Raw genomic sequence first — 24884 nt, 5'->3', positions numbered from 1 at the left:
TGCTCGCATTTCTCCTGCATCATAAAATGTTCTGTCTTGTTTAAACAATTATGAGCACTCCCTAGCACCTTGCTGCAGAGTACCACACAGAGATTTGGTAAAAATAATGTACGAGTTATGAACGCGTTACAGACCAAATGCTTAGCCATAACTCAAAATGGTTGTAACTCGGAGCCCATTGAGTTACATTGGACTGCACTGTTTGTAAGCGCGGGTCGCGTTCATAACTAGGAGCCCGCATTTACGACTGCTTTGGTCGTAAGTGTGGATGGTTGTAAGTCGAGGTGGCCATAAGTTGGGGACCAGCTGTATTCCCAAAATAACCTATAGCAGAAAATGGCCATAAACAATAATTTGCATGCCATTTCAGTTTTCCTCTAGTATGCATTTACAGATGTCTTCCAAGTAACTCTATCCAAAGGCTTGGTGTATGCAAATTGCTTTGCAGAAAACTATTTTTAAAGTTTTTTTTTTTAACTAGAAATTTGTGAAAGGACTTACAAAGAAGAGAAAACTGAAAATTAGAGAGAGCAAGAGAGAGAGTGAAAGAAAGAGTGCACTGCTGTGGACCACAATTGAACTCAGGTGTGTGTCCCACATTCATGGCCCAGCAAACCTGCCCCCTTCATGTGTGGTACAGCCAGTGCCATCCTAGGTGGGTTCGGAGCCTGGGACTACCATCCAGTGGATGAGGTACAGGACCCGGGCACCTCCCATGCCACAGACCCTGCTCCGCTCCACCCTTTCCCTCAACTCCCACTCCTGCCTTGCCCCCTTGCCAAAGCCCCCCTCCCAGGAGCAGAGCAAGCTGGGGCATTACCAGTGGGCCTGGCGTGGAGCAGCAGCAAGGGTTCACACTACCCCTACCCCTCCCACACACACAGCAGCAAAAGCCAGCGCACCCAAGCAGCTTGCTATGCTTCCCCCGACACCTTTTTCCAGCCGCTGCACTGCACTTCTCCACTTCTCTGCAGCAGGTGGAGCCGGGGTGCTCTGCTTCCTGCTGCTGCTGCTATGAAGCTGAGTGCAGTGGGCTGGGAGAGGGCGGCTGGACATGGCAGGGCGGAGCAGGCTGCCTGGTTGCTCAAGCTCCTGCCACCATAATGAGTGCGGGTGGGCTGGGCCCCTGCTACCACCCCGTGCCAGGTTCCTTGGTAATCTGCAAGCCACCCTGGAACTGATCCATAGGACTTTTGAGGCAGCTGCAGTGCCCCTCCCTCCGTCCCAAAGTACTGGTCCCACTAGCACTGAACCCTCTGCGGCAGTGTGAAGGAAGGTGTAAGATTTGCCTCTTAGTGAATAAAATGCTGTATTTAAGTTCTGTGGTCAGTCTTTTATTTACCCTAGTTTATATGATGGTATCATGAGCTGCATTGTATTGTATTGTATTGTATTGTATTGTATTGTATTGTATTGTATTGTATTGTATTCTTGGATCTGGACTTCTAATACTCCAGTCTTCTGAGGAAGTGTGTTGTACGCATGAAAGCTCATGATACCATCTACATGTTTTGTTAGTCTTTAAGGTGCTGCTAGACAATTTGTTGTTTTTTAGGTTTTTCCAGTTACAGACTAAGGGTATGTCTATACTAGCCCCCTAGTTCGAACATGGAGTAACAGTTAATTCAAACTAAGGACTTAGTTCGAATTGCTGTTTCACTGCTGCGTGTAGCCGTGGGCAGTTAGTCCGGACTAATGGAATTTAAAAATGGCGACTGAATGGGAACATGCAAATAAAGCCCGGGAATATTTAAATCCAGGGCTTCATTTGCAACTTCGAATGCCTACATTAGCCTCCCTAGTTCGAACTAGGGGGCTATTGTAGACATACCCTAACTCAACTACCCCTCTGAAACCCAGTTTATATGCTTGGTGAAAAACCTATTGAATTCAACAAAAAAGATTCTTGCTGATTACAGCAATATTTGGATCAGGCCTTATTATTTTTCTCTTATTACAGTTGATGAGGGTTTTACCAGCCATCTGGGTTGTTATTTTTATAGCAGATATTGATTAAATGGATGATATGGCCCATGAAAGGAGCTAGATTTGCAAGCCTGTGTGGGAAGGTGTGAAAGTTCCACCACCGTGACTTGGAGAGTTATTCAACCATCTGGAGGGTTGTGCAAGGTCTCAGTCTATTCAGCCACTGGCCTCTTTGCTAAGTTCAATAGTAGAAGGGTCAAAAGTTTAAAATGTTAATGAGCAATTGAAAAAGGTCTCCCTCCCATTTTTCTGACAGCTTTAAGGATTATTTCTTTTACATACAATGACATAGTAGTGCTGAGCACATTCGAGGGAACGAACCCCTCTCCCCATAGAGCTTACAGTCTACCACCTCTCTATAGGGGTACGTCTAGACTACAGGCTTTTGTCGACAGACGCTTTGTCGACAGATACTGTCGACAAAGCGTCTGTCGACAAAGAGCATCTAGACTACATCCAGTTCCGTCGACAAAGCAGGCAGCTTTGTCGACATGAGAGTGTAGGCACAAAGGACAGTGTAGCTGCAATAACACTTTCTGTCGACAGAACTCTGTCGACAAAAGGCGTTTTTCCTCGTAGAATGAGGTTTACCACCGTCAACAAAACTGTAGTGTAGATGCAGGTACAGTTTTGTCGACAAAAGGCCACTTTTGTCGACAAAACCCTGTGGTTTAGACACACCTTAGGTGTTTATGCACACCCACTGTTAATTACAGTGAGAAATGAGAGACCACCAACTCATTTCTCATGGACCATTGAACAGCCAATTCGATGGCAGCAAAATGTTCTGAATTCTTTTGCCAGTCCTCTAAGACATTTAGTCCCCTTTTTATCTGGTTTTTATATCCAAAATCTTCAGGTTTACTACATTGTGATATCCCGTCTCACTAAATACAACTTGATTTGAGCTAGTTCGTGTTCCTTTACAAGGAGAGAGACGAGACAGCTATGGCAGCAGGGACTCGTATTTTGGCCTGTGAACAAGCCATGGACATGCAAAGACCTACTGATGGGAAATGGGAAAATTTACTGAAATATAAACATTGAGGGGAGAGAAATGTCTAAGCAGCGGGTGTTTCTAGGTTGTTCCTGTCCCAGTAAATGCTCACCAAGGCTCCATTCCAAAGTTATTCTCTTCCTGAGGTTTCCCTCTATTGTTAAATGCCACCACAACATAAACCTTAAAGATAATATACAGCCTCAGCTTTTCCTTGAACTCATCCGTTAGTAAAGATTCTCTCCTGCGTTCTGTCTCTGTCTCTAATTTTCTATGCCTTCAAGAGATACTCAGATCCATTTCATACTCTGAGATTGCAACTAATAGGACACACTAGGGCTGATACCACAACAGATCCACAAATCAGAATGATTGTGTTTTACACCCATTCTTCACCAATGTATATGATTTCACACAGTGCAAAGCAGTGGAAAATCCATCTTGCACTCTAAAGGCTTCTTTAGAAGATAGTCATTGAGATCCTGAATACACTAGGAAAAAAGTTGAGGAAAAAATAATTGGTTGTTTTTTCTAAACTTGCCAACCCAAAAGTAATTTAGGATAAGCTAAATTCAGCATTATTGCAAGCAAGGGCATGTTATTCCATTGAAGCCAATGAGAGCTGCACTCATTAATTCCAGGTCTGAATTTGGCTCAGATCTGCCTGAACTGCTGCAGTCCTCAGTTTCCTCCCATTTGTCCCATCTCATTGCTGCTTAAACTAGTTCAGCTCCATTGGGTTTAGCAGCATTTTAAAATATAGTTATTTTCTGAGAAGAAGAAAGTCCGGAGAGTAGCTGGGCTAGCAGAAAAGCCTAATCAAGACTTGGGCAGGGGCAGGGGGAGATTCTCAGGTTTCAAAATAATAAGAGTTCACTGATATAGAATGTTTTTGAAGTGGTTTCCTTGTTTTCTGACATCTCCACAAGCTCACCGGTAGACAAATGAAGGGATTCTGAATGAAAAAATTGTGACTGTTTGAAAAGCACAGTATTCTTCTGTTCTGAGATTTCTCTGTGGGCATTGCCCAGAAGTGAAGGGAATTCCTAGACTCCACGTGCACACCACTCACATCAATTATTTAAATAAACTTCAAATGAGGTTCAACACTCTAAAATATATTTATTTGCACAGAAGAAGATTGCTGTACGGTGCCTTTGAAGCTGCAGCCATCTGCTCCTTTGAAAAGAAGGATACTACCATGGCATTTACCACCTTTTAATGTACAGATCAGGCTCATTAGTGGTTCACTAATTAGTGTGCACAATTCATCAAGCATGACATGCACACTACACCTAATACATTGTTGTCAAATCTGTATCTGAAACGTGTCCTGAAGATATCATTGGAAAACTATCAGAAACTCATTGATCATTAATATGCTTGCATGATGAAAGTATGGCAGGTGTACAAAATTATGAATATGAGCCAGACGTATTTTGTATAATGTCAAGAATGCATAAGTACCTTAGGTAATGTGTTTGTCAGACAGAGATAATTAAGGCACATTTATATAATTTTAAAAAGCCATCAACTGATTATAAGCCTCTGAACTTCAAATGATAAATAACTGTCTCAACTGATTGCATACAATGTTATTGTATTATGAAAGTATCAAGTAACTAATGTCTTTTAAGTAGCACCAGAAATGTATACTCACCTGGGTATTCCTGGTTTCTTAGATTGATATTCAATTTTAAACTTTAGCAGATTTTACTATGAATGCTCATTCTTAGATGCTAGAGGATTAGGGCTCCAGGTAGCTCAATTTAAAGCAGGCATATTGAAAACTTTCCTTCCTAGCAACCTTCCTCCTCTCCTCCACTAATTTTCCTCCTCAGGCAGCTGCCTCATAGATAACTGTTGATGCTGAATTTTAATATCAAAACAAAGTTGGGAGTTAATAACTTTCCCTTAATCAAGTGTTTCAGCATTAAAAATTCTGACTTCCCCCTCTTCTCACCCCAAAGCTTCCAACTCAGCATTTTTACAAATTGTGAACATGTCCTAATCTGAGATTTTGGCATCATTGCAACACTCTCCTCTTGCACTTAGCCTGTGAAACCTGGCTAGCATATGCCCTTCAATGAAGCTCCAGAATAAAATCATGGTGTATGGAGTACAAAGCTATTGTATCAAACAATGTAAACACTGCAATTGTAAGAATCATCTTCTCATGTTTAATTTTATAAACACTAGTTTCAAATCTCCTTTGCTTGTGAGCACGTTTAGATCATTTGGGGTATGTCTACACTACAGCGTTATTTCAAAATAACGCATCTACACACAAAATGCATTTCGAAATAGCATTTTGCTATTTTGAAATAGTGTGTCCACACTGAGTGGACTCTGAATTGCATTTAAGGCTGGCTGGAACCAGTTCCAGCAGGGCACCAGGTCAAGACTAACTGTTGCTGTTGCCTGAGGCTATCTGAGATCTGTGCTTAAAGGGACCCCCCCCCCCCGAAAGCCAGTTCTCAGGTTTCCCTGCTTGCTTGCCTACCTTGATGAGGGACAGCAAAGCATTTTGTCTCTGAGTACTCTGGTTGCCCTCACTCGGGACACCACAGCAACATGGAGCCAGAGCTGCCCCTGGGCACTCCAGTGCTTCTCTTGGATGCGTTGCTGCGAGCCTGGCTGCACTTTCTGCAGGCTGCTATCCGGGAGGCCCATTGGGGGCTGTCAGTATTCAGGAGGCCCTGTGGGAGAGCTTCCACTCTGAGGAGCACTAAGAGCCTCCCTGGTGTCTCCCCCTGGAGGCTTGTGCCTCATTCCTCCCTCACGACCTTCCACTTACCCCTCCCTAACCTCCTTCCTGATGTCAAATAAAATACACGTATTTTCATGAACACAAACTCTCTTTATTTAACAAAACTGGGGGGAGGGGGATGAAACTCTGGTGAGACTGGGGAAAGGAGGTGGGAGAGGGGAGAAGAGAGGGTGGAAGAGGGGAGGAGGAAACCTGGGAGGAGAGAGCAATTCTTAGAGAACAATTCTTAGAGAGCTACTCTTGTTAGTCCTAATAGCAACATACAAAAACCTGTAGGGGAACACTTCAAACTCCCTGGACACACAATTGCAGATCTAAAGGTAGCCATCCTGCAGCAAAAAAACTTCAGGACCAGACTTCAAAGAGAAACTGCTGAGCTACAGTTCATCTTCAAGTTTGACATACTCAGCTCTGGACTAAACAAAGACTGTGAATGGCTCGCTATCTACAAAAGCAGCTTCTTCTCTCTTGGAATTCACACCTCCAGATCAGCTACTAGAAGTGGGCCTCATCCTCCCTGATTGGATCCACCTCATCATCTCCAGCCTGATTCTGGCCTGCATATTTATACCTGCCTCCAGAAATTTCCACTACATGCATCTGACGAAGTGGGTCTTTGCCCATGAAAGCTTATGCTCCAACACTTCAGTTAGTCTATAAGGTGCCACAGGACTCCTCGCCGCTTTTACAGATTCAGACTAACACGGCTACCTCTCTGATCCTTGTTAGTCTGTATCTGCAAAAACAAGGAGTCCTGTGCCACCTTAAAGACTAATATTTTGTAGGGCACAGGTTTTCATGGGTAAAAACCACTTTGTCAGATGTATGGAAATCACCGAGGTTGGGATGGATATTATATATACTAGCATATCGAGAGAAGGAAGAAAATTGCAGTTGTAGCGCAATAACAATTCTATGTCCTTATTCAGTCCTAATTTGTTAAATTTTCAGATTAATTGCAGCTCTGCTGTTTCTCTTTGTAGCCTGATTTTGAAGGTTTTTGTAAAAGGATAGCTACTTTTAAATCTGTTTCTAAGTGTCTAGGAAGGCTAAAGTGTTTTCCTACTCGTTTTTATATGTGACCTTTTTTGCTATCTGATTTGTGGCCATTTAACCTTTAGCACAAAGATAGTCCATTTGGCCAATATACATAACATAGCTGGCACATGATGGCATATTCATGCCTTCCCATCAACAGCTGGGAGTGAGTCACATCCTACCCTGACTGAATAAGCCTTGTTGACACTGATTAGTTATTGTATAGTATTCATCTAAACATGCCAATAACATTTTTCATAAACTTGAATTGATTGTAAGTCAACTTGAGAGTAAATGTGAACTAATTAGCATGAGGTATTTTAAAATAAATTGAATGGATGGGGAAAATCTATTTAATTAAACACCTGTTTGCTAAATGAGGTTGGTCTCATGTGATAGCAAGCCTGCAAGATTAGATGGACTCCAGGTGAATGGTCTCTTATCTACTGACTTCTTGTTAACAATCAAGATGGGATTCCAGAGTCTTGTATATTCTTACTTTTTCAGTGACAATGCTTATGTCTTTGGACTGAAAGACCATACCACTCTTTATAAACTATTTGTGACTATCAGTCTCTGCAGCACAATACTTGGAAATAGAACTGGTTGAATAATGGACAAATTCACTACAGGTGATCCCCAACTTACAACTGCCCAACTTACGACGCCCCACATTTATGACCATTTTTTTCATGAGATAACTCCTAAAACTATCCTACATCTGCAGCTCACCTTTACGACGACGTACGACGCAGACTCCATGTGTCATCCCAAAACAGGAAATGCACAAAGTCAGTCACACCTGCCAGCCTGCAACTGCTGCTTGAATTGCGCAGGTCTCTGCCACATCTGTCTTCACTTTTTAGTTATTTTTGTGCAATATTTGAACTATTTAGTTTAGTTTTCCTCTATTTCTGTAGTCAATTTTGGTATTTTTAGGGTATGAAATGGGTCTCCACAAATGGAACTGCCATTTATAATATTGCGCCTATGGGAAATAAGGGTTCGACTTACGACGGCTTGACTTAAGATGGTTCTCCAGGAATCAATTAGGTTGTAAGTCTGGGGTTCACCTGTATAAGCATTATTCACAACAAAATCCACTGGTACATATAGAATTGCCTGCTTGAGTTTTATTGAGCTAACCCAGGGTGTGGAGAAAACTAAAACTTATGGCACACAGCAAAATGAGATGAAAGATTAACAGGATGTGCTAACGGGAAGTAAGATTTATATTCAGAGATTTTTAAGGCTAAAAGGGATCAACATGACCATTTAGTCTGACCTTCTCCTTAATACAAGCCAAAGAATCTCACCCATTAATCTCTGTGTCAAGACCATGATTTCTGTTTTAACTATACCTCCTCTTTTGAAAAAATATCCAGTCGAGATTTAAAGGCATCATGAGATAGAGAAAGATGTGGGAATGGGATTTTCTGTTCTTCCATCAGAAGTGGGCAAGAATTAAAATCTGGAACAACAAAGCAGGACGCTACAAATAAGAGAGAAAAAGTTCTGCAGGTCTCACTCACAACAGGCATTCAGGAGCCACACAGAGTAAAAGACAACTGAATTCAAACAAGTTACAAGATCAGGATGAAGGCATTTAAAGAAAAATAAAATGGCTTCTATGAAAACACAAGAGGAATTAATCCACATTGCTAGGATCTCAGAACATTTAAATTTGTAGGTTTAATTATATTTTTTGTAAATCTGATTTCCGATATACAATATTAGGCCTTGGTGGGGGGAGCTTTCTGAAATATATCCAGAAATAACAAGAGAGAGACCTTTGGGAAAGGTTACTGCTTCTTCATTCCTGAAAACAGTCTGAGGAACTTGATGTTTTATTTCCCTATAAAATACTCTTTTAAAAGTGTGATGATGTATGACTGAAACATGACCATTTATATAATTCGTATTGCCACTGTTAAGGTGTGTCTACACTGCACCATTATTTCAATATAACTAGCATTATTTCAAAATAACAATGTGAGTGTCTACACGGTCATTCCATTATTTTGAAATAATTTTGAAATAATGGACAGCTTATTCTGAAATAGCTATTTCTAAGTAAGGTGTGTGTAGATGCTCCACTGCTGCTATTTTGAAATAGCCCCTCACCAGCACCATGCTAAGGATACATCTATACTGTAACACAATTTCAAAATAACTAGTGCTATTCCGAAATAACCTAGTCTGTGTCTACACAGCAGGCAGTTATTTCAAAATAGTGTCAAAATGCTGTCAAGCTGGAGAGCTTCTTACTCTGGGTACATCTACACACCAACATTATTTTGAAATAACTAGCATTATTCTGAAATAACTTAGTGCATGTCTACACAGCCAGCAGTTATTTCGAAATAATGTCGAAATACTGTCAAGCTGGAAGACTACTTACTCCAACTCCTGTAACCCTCCTTGTACGAGGAGTAAGGGAAGTTGGAGGAAGAGTGCTCTATTTTGAAAAAAGTGCCGTGTAGATGCTCTAAATTTCAAAATAAGCTACACAATTGACATAGTTCAATTTGCATAGCTTATTTTGAGGTAGGCCCTGCTGTGTAGATGCACTCTCTGACTCCTGTAATCCTCATTGCACAAAGAATAAGGGAAGTCAGAGGAAGAGTGCTCTGTTTCAAAATAAGTGCTGTGTAGATGCTCCCTATGTCAAAATAAGCTAATTCTAAATAAGCTACGCAATTAACACAGCTCAATTTGCATAGATTATTTTGAGTTAAGCCCTGCAGTGTAGATTCACTCTAAGTTATTCCTCCCCAATGCCTCCTGGGGCTCTAAATTGAGATAGCACGTTTACATTAGGGAAGCCTGTCTCGGACTAATTTTGATGCTTCCCTGCAGTGTAGATGTGATATTTAAAAAATAGCTATTTTGGAGTATTTCTTCCGGAATAGCTTATTTTGAAATAAGTATGCAGTACAGACATACCCTCAGATAACTGCAACAAGTCTTATACAAAGTATGTCATGGAAGGTATCATGTATCATCTGCATATTAAAAATTACAAATATTGACTATATAGTTGTATTTTAAACGTGTTTGCTCCTGTGGTAATATCCACAAGGTAATTTACATCCAATTTGACCAGCAAATGGCAAACAAACCATTCAAGTTGATAGCCCATCAAAGAAATCTCACAGCAAGACACAGAAGTCTGTGTCCACCTGGTGAGCCGCTTCTTGGACACCTTCACCAGAATATGGGTAATGGCTACTTCTACGAATAATCAAGGGCATGTGACTAGTTCATGTGACCCTGGACTCCACCATGTGCCTATAATTTCCCACAAACTAAAACTGAGAGCAGCCCCTCCACATTTTCCATTGTCTCCTTCCTGTTCTGATCTCTGGACTGACACTAAAAGGAGCTTTCCAACCAATGCATTAAGGACCTTCCAGTCTTTTGGGGATTACCAGAGACACTTTATAAACCAGCAGTTTATTCCATTATTGATACAAACCAGAACTTTGCAATGATTGTACGTATATGATTTATTTTACCATTTTATCTCGCTCTCTCTTTTTTTCTTATAAATAGACCTTTAGATGTTAGATACTAAAGGACTGGCAACAATATGATTATTGGATAAGATCTGAGTTATATATTGACCAGGCTGTGTGGCTGATCTCTTGGGATTAGAAGGATCCTTTGTTTGACAAAAATGTTTTCAGATAACCACTCGTCATTAAGTTCTGTGTCTGGGTGGTGAAACAAGGCTGGGATGTTTAGGGAGACTGCAGTGTGGACTTCCCATCAATGAGGGTGGTGACACAGATATTTACTTTTCTTTCTGGCATGGTATCATATATATAGTAGCCCAATGTCTGTGACTCTGTAATGCTGTAGCGTTACGAGTCACCTCTGGGGGGTGCTGTTGCCTCACGCCATGGCGCTCGGCTGAGTTCTGCACCGCTCAGCTGGGCCACCGCGGAGGAGCAAGCGGCACAAGCGTCGTTTGGGCCCCACGGTCCCCATGCAGCTGCTTGCACCGCTTGCTCCCTCTCAGCGGCCCAGCTGAGTGGCACAGAACTCAGCAGAGTGCCACAGTGGGAAGGGAAGGGGAAGGGGGTGGGGCGGTGACTTACACAGCCAGGGGGCAGGGCTTGGCCGTGTACATCACCCCCCCGCCCCCCTTCGTCTCCCGCCATGGCGCTCGGCTGAGTTCTGCACCACTTACCCGGGCCACCACTGGGGAGTCCAAACGGCCACTTGCTCTGCTTGCTCCCCCGTGGCAGCCCAGCTGAACAGTGCAGAACTCAGCCGAGTGCCACAGCGGGAGGGGAAGGGGACAGGGTGGTGATGTACAAGGCCCTGTCTCCTGGCCATGTACGTCACTGGGGTAGGGTAAAAAAAAAACGGACACACTTGATCCGGAGCGGGACGGGGGAGGGACTGGCCGAGAGAAGAGTGGGGCTGGCTGACAGGAGGTGGGTGGAGGTGGGAAGCAGAGCTGAGGGGGAGGTCAGAGGCAGTGTAGCTGGCCAGGGGAGAATGGGTGAGGGGCAGCCGGCGGGAAGCTAAGCTGGTCAGGGGTGGGAGTCGGGGTCAGCGAGGCTGGCTGTGGTAAACCGGGAGGAGGAACTGGCTGGTGGGGGGCGGGGAGCCGGACTCACTCGGGAACATGCAGATCCCAGGGTGCTGCCTGCCCTGCTAATGTTCCCAGCGAAGCAAATCCAGTTGCGGCTCCAGCACATGCTGGAACAGCGCTCAGGAGCAGGGTCAGAGCTTCCCCTGCTTCCCAGAGGCAACTAGAGGCTCCCAGTGCTGATCACGCCCTGCCTTCCAGCCACTCCCCCGTCTGGTGCCCAACCAGAAAATACCGGACATTGTACATGTCCGGTATTTTCTGATTTTTTTTACCGGACAGAGGGCCTGAAAACCGGACTGTCCGGTAGAAAACTGGACACCTGGCAACCCTATACATCACTGCCCTGCCCTCTTTCCCTCCCACCATGGTGCTTGGCTGAGTTCTGCGCCGCTCAGCTGGGCCGCTGCGAGGGAACCCAAATGGCTGCTTGCCCCGCTTGCTTCCCCGCGGCGGCCCAGCTGAGTGGCGCAGAATTCAGCCGAGCACCACGGCACAAGGCGAAGGGTGGTGGGGCAGTGATGTACATGTCCAGGGGGTGGGGCCTGGATGAGCGTGCATCCTCGACAGAGGAGAGCAGAGAGAGAGAGAGCGGCAGGAGGGGGAGAAGAGAAAGAAAGAGACGGAGAGAGAGGCAGAAGGCGGAGGAGAGCTGAGAGGGGGGGAGGCAGTAAGAAGAGGGGGGAGAGAGAGAGAGAGAGAGATGGAGCGAGAGACTGGAGGCTCAGGAGAGAAGACCGATGTGGATGAGAGACCTGAAAATCCCATTTTATGACGGGCTAATTGGCTAGTATCTAATAATAGAATAATCACCAGTTTGGAGTAATCCTATCTATGTTTCAGAAGTTTGAATCTGGTATTCTCAGCTGTGCCCCAGTGAGACATGGTGACAAAGAGCTGCTGGATTGGTAAGACAGGATGAATTCCCAGAGCCACAGTAATGATGACACATACCCAGATTACACTACCATACTTGCTTTTAAGAGACATGATATGTGAAGACAAAATGTTGGCCTTTTTTCAGTATAATATCCAGCTAGTGAACAAAGGAGGAGAACATATTTATGCTCAATTCTATTGAAAACATGAAAAGTACTAAAGCCAAGAAAGACCAAGCAAAAGAGATTATCAAGGCTTCTTTGGAAAGAAGAAACCACAATGGATTAATCCTGTTCACCAATGGGTCTTATATTTTTATTAAATTGATCCTGCATTGCTCTGAAGGGAGGTAACCCCCCCCCCCCCACCTCTGTGTGTTGTTTGGGGGAGACCAGAGGATCTGGCCTAGCAGAACAGGGTGGTGGGGAACCCCAAAGAGCAGGAAGGTGGGAATCAGTGGCATGATCAGCACACCAGGAGATAACCCTAGGGAACTGTTATGGACTTAACCTGTCACACTCAGCATCTTCCAGGAGGCTCTTGCCACCTCCGTTTTTAAACATTGTCATAATGTATACTTTCCCCACAGTGCAAAAATATGCACTCACTCTCTGTGTTAATCAGGAGTCAGTGTAGGTGAACACAGCACTGACATCCTCATGAGTTCCAAGTTAAAGAGACAAGCTAAAAAAAATCATGACACTGGCTTATCACATTTTAAAACATGTAGGCTACAACGTCTACACTGGCATGAATTTCCAAAAATGCTTTTAACGGAAAAGTTTTCCATTAAAAGCATTTTCGGAAAAGCGCATCTAGATTGGCAGGATGCTTTTCCGCAAAAGCACTTTTTGCGGAAAAGCGTCTGTGGCCAAGCTAGATATGGTTTCCGCAAAAAAGCCCCGATCGCCATTTTCGCTTTTTTGCGGAAAACAGTACTATGCTGTCTACACTGGCCCTTTTGGGCAAAAGTCTTTCGGAAAAAGACTTTTGCCTGAACAGGAGCAGCATAGTTTTTCCGGAAAAGCACTGATGATTTTACATGAGATCGTCAGTGCTTTTCCGGAAATTCAACTGGCCATTGTAGACAGCCGTTACTTGCGCCAGCTTGCTTATCTGGTACATCGTACGAACTTTCCAAAATCCTAACTTTGTCTTTGTTTTGGTGTTCAAAACCTCTATCATCCTGTCAGTGGCTTCCACAAAGTGGCTTCACCACTGACATTCACCCCTTGAGGAGACCCTAAAGGTCCATCACACCTGTTCGTGAAAGTTTTCTTTGTTGCTGTTTCCGTAACCCCAAATGTTTCGTAGGACAGGGTGGTTAGCCCTGTGCCAAACCCCCAACCTGGAGGACCAGGGAAGAATAATCAGAATATTTTGGCCAAATAAAATTTCCAACGAAGATCTACTGTCTCAGTGTAAACAAGAAGACATGGCCACTATAATTATGAAAAGACGCTGGCGATGGATAGGTCATGTGTTACGAAGAGAGGACGGATCTATTACGAAAATTGCACTCCACTGGAAACCAGATGGGAAGAGAAAGAGAGGAAGACAAAAAACAACCTGGCGCCAAACGGTAGAACAAGAATTAAAAGACCATCATCACACTTGGGGAACAATAGGCGCTTTGGCCTGCGACCGACAGAAGTGGAAGGATTTTATTGCTGCCCTATGCGCCATTGGCGTAACGGGCAGTAAGTAAGTAAGTAAGTATAGACAGCCAGTCTAGACACAGCCATAAAGTTTGGCATACTTTTTATTTACTTTCTGGAGTTTGAGCCTTCAGTGGGCACTCACATCAGGGTTTCAAAGTTTTCTCTACAAATCTGAGAACTAGAAACTTTACAAAATTAATATTTAAAAAATGTAAATTCACATTATGTGATCTCATGATCCCAGCAGCTGAGGCTTTAAGAAAAACATCAACAATGGCAAAAAGTTGTAAGAGATGGCAACACTGTTATAATTTCTATATATCAGATCTGATTAGTAGGATCAGACTCAACCCCTAATGATAAAAGTGGCCAAAGAGTGTTCTACCTACCTGTCTCAGAACAGTGTCATGGATGCTGTTTAACTATAACTGCTATTTGTCCATTTAATTTGGGCTGTTTTTTTCTTACACTCTCTGTGATGGGGTACATTTGTCCCACATTAGACTGAGAAGGGTTAACTCAATATTGTGGGCTGAGGAAGCCATACTCTCTCAATTCCACTGGGAATGCTCCAAGTGCACTAACCTAAAAGAGAGTAGCTCAGTTCAGTCGGGATTGACTGGAGAGGAAGGACACACGCTGAAGGTTCCAGTTGGGGATCAACGAGCGCCGTGGGAGTTGGAGATGCTGCAACCAAGGCAGATGCCAGGGTTCTCACAGAGGCTCTGCAGAGCCCAGAGTTGCTGGGAACAGTTCAGACCAGGGAACCCAGAAACAGTAGAGATGCCTAGACCTCAGCAATAGGAACTGTGGTAAGAAATACCCCAGGGAAATGAGAGAGTAGCCCAGTTAGTGAACCAGAACTTTGAGACAGTGTGTTTTGGTTGGACTCCCCCCATTCCCAACCCCCTGATGACTCAGTGGCATGTGCTCTTGCTATTATCAGGGCCCTGGGCTGGGCCAGGTAGAGAGAGAGGCCTTGGGACCTACATTCCCTGTAAGCTGCATGACTACACAGCCACACAGCTTTTAACAAGCCCCTCATAAAGGCTCAGAGCTCCCGCACAAGCAAGGAGCTCAGTTGAGTGGCAGCTCTGAGCAGCTTCAAACAGAGCTGCCTGCTTGAAAAAGAAGAGAGGGGAGTTTAGAGAGTCCCATCTGCATGAGGAGAGGAGGCAGAGGCAGAAACCCAGCACTGTCCTTGAGCTTCCCAGGCTGGGAAAGGGGGAGGGGAGAAGCTGACTGCATGGAATATGTGGGGGAAAGAGAGGATAAGTGGGTGTTGACATTGGGGTGAGGTGGAAATTGAGACTTTGTGCTGCATCTTCTGGGGTGAGGTAGAGGAGGGGGTGGAGAGTTTCTGCTACGTCCTGTCATTCCCAGCTGGGCTTTTGGTGCCTGCAAGTCTGAGACGCAGGATTTTATTCCAGCCCCCAGCTAGGCTGGGGGGAGGAGATTGCATAGGGTAGGTGGGGGAAAGGAGATAGGTGGGTGCTTGTATCTGTGCACTGAGGTGGAGGTGAGGGGGAGCTTGTTTGGGGTGTCCTCATGATTCACTTGCTGCAGTCCAAATTGCAGTCCTCTCTGTCCCTCTGGGTTGGAGGGCAGGGGAAAGCAGGCCGCATGGGGTGTGTGTGTGCTGGGATATTTGATTGATTACATATCAAACAAAATTTACATAGGTGTTAATGGCTACAGGAACCCCCAGAATTTCTGACAATCCCTGACAAGCCATTCAGGCAGAGGGAGTCAGTTTAGACGATGGGTGGTCTGTCCAGACACGTGGCATGGTTACTTCTCTCTGGGAGTGTGCTAACTGCTCACAGAGGATCTGTGCTTTCAACAATGCGCTGCACCACTTGAGTCTGTATCATGAGGTTTTCTGCCTATAGATGGGCATGGTCACACTGGTCACAGACATTTAGGAACTGCTGATCAGAGGGCAGCCTTCCCTTCTTGTCATCTATGAAGGACCTGGCAGGGGGAGTTAAGTTGATCTGGGCAAATTGTCAGGGCTGAGCCATGGGCACCCTGATCAGCTACCAAGTTGCAGTCAGGGAATGAGCAGCAGGGTCAGGGTCAGGGTCAAGCTAGGTTAGGCTAGTCAGGGTGAGGCAGCAAGTTGCAGAAAGAAGGGTTGGGATCAAAGTGGGTCAGGATATCGGGGAGTCAGGATCAAGGCACCAGGTTACCAGCTGGCACTTCGCAGAGGGAGACACAGACCAGAATCAGAAGCCAAAGTTTAGGGTCCCATCTAGACAAGATCTGGAGCGGAAGCCAGCAGGACATGTGAGCCATGGCTCAGCTAGTCCCTCATGATGGCTTCCTACTTTATATACTAGCATGAGCCACACAGTGGGCTGAGGGGGACTACCACTGCGGCACCCGCTTCACAGTGTCATTCAGAAGAAATCCAGCCTAAGTTTCCAATGGCTATGGGGAGTATCAATCACCCAAAACCCCAATAGTCTCAGGTTATAATCCCACAGGTTCTAGCAGAGATGGTGCCAAAATGGGAATATGCAAGTATTGTCTCTTTCTCCCTCCCCCTCCCCCCCACACAGCAGGGGAACCTCATTTCTGCAGACCATCCACTATTTCCTGCAAATTGCTGAGAATCACAGGCCTGTACAGCAGGATACTCTTAACCACCTTGGAAGTTGTCATCCAAGTGTGTCCCACTGTGAGTTCACCTGCTCTGAACTGATTTCTCACTGACCATCAGCAATCAAGTGTTGCAAAAGACAAATTATGATCACTACTAGCTTTTCCACTGCCATTGCCATTCTCCTTCTGCTGCCCCTGCACTGGAGGACTGGGGCGAGCTCAGCATTTTCACATTTGAAAGTATTGCAGTCCATGTTTATCATCTCAAGCCTTCATTACAGTGGTCCCACCACTCAATGCCTGTTTCTCAGGCCCAGAAGCGCTGTGGGCAGTTGCTCTGTAAATGCCAGCAACAAGTCAGCATTTGTATTTACCGAGTCAATCATCCATTCATCATCCTCAAGCCATCATCTTTCTCACCATGCCACTGGGCACAGTGGTCCTAATCATTGAAGTGCTGCAGCAACAGGAGTAGTTGTGCATCCTGTATTAGCAATGGTCATGAAAATTGTCCTGAGCTATGCAGGGTCCATATTTCTGTCAGAGAGTGGAGACTGGAAAATGGTGTGCACCACTGTGGACTTTTTTTAAATGGCATGAAAATTATGGGATGCAATAAGCATTATTGGGGGGACCAAGTGGGATTGTGGAAACCTGATGTCTAGTTCCCAGAAATGGATGGATCAATAGCTGGGTTTCCACAAAGCACTGCAAAAAATGTTCCACAAGGCATTGTGCCAGGTGGCAGCACAGAGCACATTGACATAGCCAGCTAGGATATACCACATTTTCTATGCAATAGAGTATACGTTCAGTGCCAGTGCAGGAAGCTATGTGTGCATGTGCTCCTCGTGATATACAAAAGTCAGCAGTTTAAGCCAACGGAACTTATGGTGACCAAATTTTATACTATGGAAACACCCCCTATTGTTATAGGCACACCATCTTCCCGAACAAACTTAGCTACAGGGACAGAAGCCCCTTTTCATCAAAATAGCTGTATTGACCCTGAGGGGCTTTGTTGGCATAACTATGTCAGTCAAGAGTATGTTTTTTCACACCCTAATTGATGTAATTATGCCAACAGAACTTAAGCGTAGACCAAACCTAAGACTGAAAATAGGAACTAATTAGTGGTGCTTAAACAAGCATTAATTGACTTAACTGTTCATATTTTCTGGTTTTTCCAGTTTGTTGTAGTGAGATGCTGTCTAGCAAACTTATTTCTAAGTTAACAAATGCAGTGCGTGGACATTTAATGTAGTTTCTGGGGCTGTGGGTATGTTTCATTTTTCTCTCTTGATTATTTGGTTATTAAGCTTTCCCTGGTCCCGTGTGCTTGAACACTCATCTGCTGTTTCAATCTAAACCTGAAGTCTCTCCCTCTCATTTATACCATCATTTGTGGGCGCTTCCAGATGTTGATGAGTAGGCACATCAACCGCATGTAATGCAAACATATCACTCATTCAAATAATTGCTAATGTATTTAAATCACAGCTGAGGAGTTTAGGCAATTAAAGACACACTTAATAACCCTACTCTGCATGAAATCAGCAAGCACATTTTTAAATATTCAGTGATTTAATATACTTGCAACAGACACTTTGAGGGCTAGGTTCTCTCCTCTGTGAACATGGATTTATGCACATAACTCCCATTAAAGTTAATGGAGTTACACCGATTAAACCCTTCACCAAGCAAAGAATTTAGCTTCTTACAGGCTATTCAGTACTAGAGGGTGACTATCACTTCATTCAAGTGATAGTGTGTTAAGAATATGAAAATGGGAATTAGCATTGCTCCTATACATACTTTTACCACTGCTTCAGTGAGACATTTTGAACACATTACTTCACCTTGCTGTACCTCAGTTTACCCATTTATACAATGGGTACTACAATACTTTTACCTGCTTTGTAAGCATACTGCGATGCTTAGTGTTTGTAAAGCTATTTGAGTTATTTGAAAAGTGTGCAGAGGAAGGGTTAGGCTGGTAGCCTAGGATATGAGAAGCCTTGATGCAATTCCTCTGCCCCCTCTCCGCCAACTTCCTATGTGACCTGAGTAAATCACTGTCAGCTATCTCTACCTAAGCTCCTAACCTGTAAGATGTGGTGGTAAGAGCACTTACCTACCCAAACAGGTGTGGTTGGGAGTATAAATACATTACAGATTGTTCAGAGCTCAGGTAATATGGTAATGAAAGTTATGAACAAAATTCCCATGTATAGTCACTTTTATCTGAGCATCTCAGTGCAAAAGGCTATATATTATTATGATCATTGTAGCCTAGATATAAACAGACTCATGACTATTTTTGCTTGTGCTTTGACCACCTAATCCATGGATGAGAACACAACATGAATTAGTGTTGTGCAGTCTTTAGAAAACAGTGCTTCTTGGGTAATTACTTAGTCAAGATGGGTTTGTTTGTTTGTTTTTGGTTACTTTTTATGTGAAAGTAGCTGTGTGGCATTCCCCTGCCTCTTCCCCCAGCTACATTTCAGGGGACTTATGTAAGCAAGAACACACTGATCCAGAAATAATCTTAGAGAAGTAAGTAATTTTTCAGGACACTGTGATACTGAATACCATCCAGGGAGAAACTCCGTTAGCACCTGAAGTGATTATACATTTATGGGAGTGAGTGTTAAGTCAAACTGGATTACCTACAGAGAGCTGGAAACATTACTGAAACTATGAGATAGATGAGCACACCTGATCAGTGTGAATTACTGCACGCACAGAAATATTATACTTTCACAGGAAAACACATATCTGTATCTTATAATATTTGAATACAGTTAAGGAAAGAGTGTTACTTTAATTTAGAGTATACAGCTACTGACTTTCTGTGGCTCCCTAGGAATCTTTAGTTATGGAGCTCTTACCTATGAATCAGTAAACCAATATGAAAGTGGCTGCCACACTGGAATATTTGTAACCTTTAATAATAATCCCTTCCCATCTCTCTACTGTCAATAAGTTCAATGACACTAGACTGCCTCATAAATGGAAACACATTTAAGATAAACTTAAAAAAAAAAACTTACTACAAGTAAACTGTAGAACTCAATGTCACTAGATAACAAATGAGGCTAGGACCTTATTAATCCAAAAAAGGATTAAATGTGTAAATAGACAAAAAAACAGCCACAATTACAATAGAAATCATAACCATACATATGAAATGTAGTGTGGATGCTCTATTTCGAAATAAGCAATTCCAGAAGATATCTTCCAGAACAGCCTTTTTCAAAATAAGCTTGCAGTGTAGATAACAAGAATTTAAAAAAAAAGATTTCCCTTTCTTTGGGCTTTTTATTAATACTTGTCTTGCCACACAAGTATTATGGCTGATCAAATTAGCCCAACCATTTCTCCACTGTTTTTCATCTGTCACTAAAGAAAGAGATATTAATTCTCTGAAAACGCTCAATGACAGGCAGGAGTCACTATTCTGTATCCAATTCTGGTCATCCAGTCTCAAAAAGGACTTGGAGGAACTGGAAAAGGTTCAGAGAAAATCAGCAAAGGTGATTAAGAGTATGGAATAGCTTCCATACATGGAAGGGCTAAAAAGATTTCAGCTATTTATCTTGGCACAGAGATAATTAAGGGGGGGGGGGTTACAAGAGAGGCCTACAAAATCAAGGCATGGGAAAAGTAAACAGAGAAGTGTTTACTCTCTCTCACAAAATGACTGATCACCTGGAAACAGGTTTGATATAAACAAAAAGTACTTTTTCCATATAATGCACAATTTACATGTTGAACGTACTGATATGGGATCTGATGGACAAAAATACAAACAGGATAAAAAAGAACTAGATAAGTTACAGAAAATAGGTCCATAAATGGCTCTTAGCCAGGATCTCTGATTATCAATAACTGAGCAGGGAAGACATGGATTGATCACTCCAAGTTCCTGTTTTGCAGAGGTGAAAGCAAGTGGGTGCACACCCTGGTGCACAGAGCTGGCTTTTGCCACAGTTCAGCCAACAGGGAGCTATTTAAAGAGCTGGCAGGGACCCGAGTTGCAATACGACAGTACCGGTAATAAATTTTAAATTACTTTCATTGCTACTGTTCTGTTCACTGCCACTGAAGCAATGAGACAGACTACTGTCAGACAGGATACTATGCTAGAAGATCAATTAGTGTGACTCAATATGGCATTTATGTTCTTATGGTTATAGAAGTCTTTATGTTTTAGGACCTAATCCAACTAACACATAGGGATTATGAAGAAATGTGCTGAATAGACCAATGGATTAAAATCGAATACCTATTTTAAAAATAATAACCTAAAATATTTTTGAGGCACATAGCCCAAAAGGATTACACAGTTTACAGAAATAAATGACCCAAATTCAATCTTTAGGAACATACAAGTAGATAATGTTTGTGGTTTTGTGTATTTACATATATATTGTTAGAAAACAACAATGTAACCAAATGATTCCTGTTTATAATGTATTCATCTCTCACAGAAGTGTATTGCAAATCACCTGTGACTAATAGAAAGCAATTATCTTATGTTAATCAGTATAGCTAATCACCAGTGATGCTTGGGAAATAAGTCTATTTGGAAGTCTCTATGATTGTCTTTTGTTCACCCAATGGCTCTGAACTATGAAGAGAAGCCTGGAACTATATAAAGACCATTGAAATCTGATGCTTTTTCTCTCAGATCTACTTACGCTTCATCAGAAGAAGTTTGAGTCAGAAGAATGGGATCTCAAAACCTCATTGGATTCACCCTGAATATGGACATTGCATTATATAACCTATGGACTAATTATGTAAGAATTCTTTGCAACTACAAAGCTCAACATCTGTTCTATGAATGTGACCTCAGAGCTGTATCCACGTATGTGTGCTGATCTCTTTTAACCAATACTCACTTTCTCTCTTTCCTTTTTTTAATAAATTTTAGTTTGGCAATAAGTGTGTATTTGGGGCAAGGACTTGGGAACAATTTATATAGTGGTAGTGCTAAAAGTAATTGAAGCAAAGAGTAAACCGCATATATGAAGGAAACCACTTCAAGCCACTACAACCACCAGACGTGGCCCGAGGTGGGCTGCCGGTAGCTGGCACCCCAGGCGGAATGCGCGATCGGCACCCCCATGCCCTACGTGGAATGCGCGATCAGTATCCCCACCTCCACTGCTCTCAATGGTGACTTCATCATTGGGCACCCTGTTTAATGTGGAGCCCTAGGTGATGGCCGAGTCCGCCTATACACATGGGCCGCCCCTGACACCCACAGACTATAGTCCCAGCACCTGTGATTGGGGTAAGATCTGAAATATTCATTAACCTGGGAGGTAATGTGTGTGTGATCCTTTGGAGTTGGTCGAACTTTCTTATATGACGAATAAGATCTTCAGTGATTCTCATATTTGACTTGAGTGTCTGGGTGGAGAGAACTAAGGCTGGGTTGCTTTAAGGGAACTCTGTTGCTGGCTTCCAGGCAACCAGTAAGGTATTTCAGAAGCTGTTTTGTGCTGGGTTGGCAAAGCTAAGTATTGGAATATCTACCAGCTTTGGGGGATGACTCCCCCATTCTTTGCAATGCACCCTAACTCAGTGACCTCAGTTGGCTCCACTGCAGTCCCAACCACAATAATGTATGGATTAAAATCTAATACCTAGATTAAAAATTCTAACAGAAAAGGTGAGCCACTTTGAACAAACTCATAGCTGGAAATCAATAAGACTAATGGGACTTGGTGTGAGCTGGCATCTGGTCTGCCAGTGTGGCACTCACATCCTGAGCAGGCCTTCTAACTACAGGGCAAAAGGCTACAAAGGAGGCATCAGCAACACCATCACCTACAGTTGTATTACACATGAGGCATGATCCTATAGCTGTGCTGTGAGCGTGCCTGCCAGGCTGGGGCCCACAGGCAAGAGGACACCTAACTTAAAGATCCTGCTGCAGTGAGAGTTAGATGCAAGGGATTCGGATGTATGCAGCTGTGCATATGCCCGCTGGCAGAAATTCTGGCACCTCGGATCTTTAGGAATCTGCTAAAGCAGCTGAGTAGGGGAGTTCGGAAGATTCAAATTTTGGAATTAGGACTCTAGGGAGGCAGTCAGGCACCTAAATCTCTTTGTGAAACTATCCTTGTTCACCTCATGAGGGCACATATAAACTACATGTCAGAGAGGGGGGATTCGAAAAAGGGTGTGCATATCTTCTTCTGATCTCACTTTGAAAGAGGATTTTTCAAAAGTGAAAGTAGTCTGGATGCGTTTTTTTCCAGAAAAAACCCTTTTTCGAAAAAAACCACGTAAACCTCCTTTTATAAGGAAGAGCAGTTTTTTCGAAAAAGAGGTTTAAAAAAAAACACATCCAGACTACTTTCACTTTCGAAAGATCCTCTTTCGAAAGTGAGATCGGAAGATATGCAAATTCCTACGGAATTTGTGTATCCTCTTTTGAAAATTCTACTTAGTCTAGACATAACCTAAGTGATAAGATCAGTCTCATACAGTAGCTCTTTTCTAACTTCTCTCACAACTGGATCAGCTCTCACCCATATTGGTTTTAAGTATACACCTGTGTCTCCTAACTTCTAATCTGAGCAATACAAATTAGCTTGTAACAATTCCCGGTAGATTCAGCTACTAAAATACTATATTAATGCCACCTGAGGCCTACCTCCACAAAAAAGGATCTTTTAAACACAGTACTGCTCCCCTCAAACACTAGACATGACCAGCACCGAGGGGAATTTTCAAAGTCAGCCTTCCCAAAGGAAGAACTAAAGCAAACAGTCCAAGTCACTGAGTTCTCTTTCAAATGCAGAAAATGTCCTTGTGGAAGAGTAGTGCGTATTTTATGTTTTAAACAGCTAAACCTTTCTCATCCTGAAAATCTACAGCCATCTGAAGAACTACCAATTCGGTCTCTAAGGTTAAAAAAAAGCCCTGCAATCTTTCATGAATCATTTAAAAATGTAGGGATTTAGATATCAAATTGCACTGTAACCACAGAAACGTTATCCCATTTCCATGTTTTGAGTGCCTATGAAGAAATGCATTTACCAACAAGCAATTACCAAGTGATCATAGTGTAATTACCTGCTGGAAGATTCTTCAGATAGGACACAGGAGGCCTAATTTACTGCTTTCCTAAATGAATACAATTCCACTGAAGTCAATGGAGTTGAACCCATTTATACCAGCAGCAAGTTTGATGCCAGGAACTCTCCTATTCTAACAGCACCAGGCACTTCTTGGTGATCAATGACACAAGGAATCTTTGGTTAGTGGACCCTTCAGAAAAAGGGGCAGAACTGAACTCACAAGCACAGGCTTTACAGCTCATAGATTCCTCTGATTTTAAATCCCCCTTCTTTCAAAGGAGGAGGAATAGCTCAGTGGTTTGAGCATTGGCCTGCTAAACCCAGGATTGTGAGCTCAATCCTTGAAGGGAGCACTGAGGGCTCTGGGGCAAATCTGTCAGGGATAGTACTTGCTGCTGTGGTGAGGGCAGGGGACTGGACTTGATGACCTCTCAACTCAAGGTCCCTTCCACTTCTATGAGATAGGTATATCTCCATATATTTAAAAGGTATATGAATAGGCTGTAGGAGTAGGAAAAATACATATTATGGGAGCACTCAAAGACCCCAAAGCGTTTGGGAGCCCATTGTGCTGGACTAACACAGAAAAGAAACAATCCCCACCCTGGATTTTTTTCATTACTTTTATGGTACAATTACAACAGAAAGTAATGACCTCTGCACCATCAAACACAATGTCGCAATCCAAGTGTTTAAAGTACTAGTATAAGCACAAGTTACTAAATACAATGACAATGGCCCCCAACATGGCTCCTCAGCAGGTTTAAATGCAGGACCTGCAGTATAAAAAAAACATTGGTTCTACCACTTGAGTTTAAAAAGTGCCTTCTCAGTTGTAGCAGAGGTAGGCTCTCTATACTTTCTGTGGGTCAACCACAAAGAGGGCACAGGATATTAGCCAATGTATAACGAAACACATCCTTGCAGAAAGTACCTGCAGTCCAAATCTGAATTTTCATTGACTGAAGTATCTTTTCCAAGGTTTTCTTAATCTTCTGGTTGTTAAGGTCTTTTAGTTTAATCCAATCCAGCCCTTCACTTCATTGACCACTGCCTTCAATCCATCAGTGATGCCACTGAATTCCCATTAATCCACTACTCCCAGCATAGTCCTTTATGCTCTCACGTACCAACCCCACGTAAATGGAAAACTCTCCATTTTATCATCCTTCGACTCCCCTTAGAAACTCTGTGATGCCTGCAGAACAATGCCAGTTTATTATAGTTAAGGCAGGTGTCC

This window comes from Pelodiscus sinensis, chromosome 1, assembly GCF_052426305.1.
Source record: "Pelodiscus sinensis isolate ZL-2025 chromosome 1, ASM5242630v1, whole genome shotgun sequence".
NCBI classification, from domain to species: Eukaryota; Metazoa; Chordata; order Testudines; family Trionychidae; genus Pelodiscus; species Pelodiscus sinensis.
Note: the sequence above shows the minus strand (reverse complement) of the source record.